Here is a 1,326-nt window from a genome sequence, read left to right as displayed (position 1 = left end):
TGTAAACAACACGACACAAATCACAAACAGTGTCGGTGAATTACAGTGTATATACATGTATTTGCAGTGAAGCTGATAACTGTAACTATTAACACTTCAGATGATCCTTTCGCTCTTTAACAGATGGCCACGATAAAGAAGAACCTGCGTCTGTTCAACGGATTTCCTTTTGATGCCGCCAGTGAACAGTACAGAAAGAAACGAGAGAAACTCCTCAAGTAAGATTCTGGACACAGACTCTGTCTCCTCTGTCTTCTTCTATCTCCTCTGTCCTCCTCTGTCTCATCTGTCTTCTGTCCTCCTCTGTCTTCTTCTATCTCTTCTGTCTCATCTGTCTCTTCTGTCCTCCTCTGTCCTCCTCTGTCTCTTCTGTCTTCCTCTGTCTTCTTTTATCTCTTCTGTCTCTTCTGTCCTCCTCTGTCTCTTCTGTCCTCCTCTGTGTCTTCTGTCTCTTCTGTCCTCCTCTGTCTTCTTCTATCTCTTCTGTCTCTTCTGTCCTCCTCTGTCTCTTCTGTCCTTCTTTGTCTTCTTCTATCTCTTCTGTCTCATCTGTCCTCCTGTCTCTTCTGTCCTCCTCTGTCTCTTCTGTCCTCCTCTGTGTCTTTTGTCTCTTCTGTCCTCCTCTGTCTTCTTCTCTCTCATCTGTCTTCTGTCCTCCTCTGTCTCTTCTGTCCTTTGTGTCTTCTGTCCTCCTCTGTCTTCTTCTGTCCTCCTCTGTCTTCTTCTATCTCTTCTGTCTCATCTGTCCTCCTCTGTGTCATCTGTCCTCCTCTGTCTCTTCTGTGTCTTCTGTCTTCTTCTATCTCTTCTGTCTCATCTGTCCTCCTCTGTCTCATCTGTCTTCTGTCCTCCTCTGTCTCTTATGTCCTCCTCTGTCTTCTTCTATCTCTTCTGTCTCATCTGTCTTCTGTCCTCCTCTGTCTCTTATGTCCTCCTTTGTCTTCTTCTGTCTCATCTGTCTCATCTGTCCTCTCAGTCATCGTGTGGAACCAGATTCAAAGTAGTAGTGGTTCTTTACAGAGACACAGTCAGTAGTTTTGAAGTATAATAATGACTTCTGTTTGTATTTGTAGAGTTGAGGTCATATAATGGACTATTGTACTTAAATTCATGTAGATCAACGATCAACAATAAGGACTTTCTTCTCTGTTTTTTTGATGCAGAAGTTCAAATTTCACCAACGCTAAGCTGAAGGTGGTCTGTGGCGTTTTGGACCTGGAGAAGAAAGGAACTCACTTAGACCTGGTCAACAGGATCATGCGTTTCCTCATCGCACCAAAGAACAGCGGGAAGGTGAACGTGACATTTGTGACTGTAATTAATGCA

At 43.8% G+C, this 1,326-nt stretch overlaps 1 long non-coding RNA gene across 1 annotated transcript; it reads left to right on the top strand.

Annotated features, from left to right (window-relative positions):
- Window positions 1-29: 29 nt before the first annotated feature.
- LOC111657288 (uncharacterized) lies at window positions 30-1,283 on the top strand. The gene is made up of 2 exons (XR_015437421.1): window positions 30-218; window positions 1,164-1,283. It is a non-coding gene; the product is annotated as an uncharacterized LOC111657288 (long non-coding RNA).
- Window positions 1,284-1,326: the final 43 nt, after the last annotated feature.

Source organism: Seriola lalandi, unplaced genomic scaffold, assembly GCF_002814215.2.
Source record: "Seriola lalandi dorsalis isolate HSWRI2012SDOR001 ecotype SW California unplaced genomic scaffold, Sedor1 jcf7180001958340, whole genome shotgun sequence".
NCBI classification, from domain to species: domain Eukaryota; kingdom Metazoa; phylum Chordata; class Actinopteri; order Carangiformes; family Carangidae; genus Seriola; species Seriola lalandi.
The sequence above is the reverse complement of the archived record's forward strand: the minus strand, read 5'-3'. Positions and strand labels throughout refer to the sequence as shown.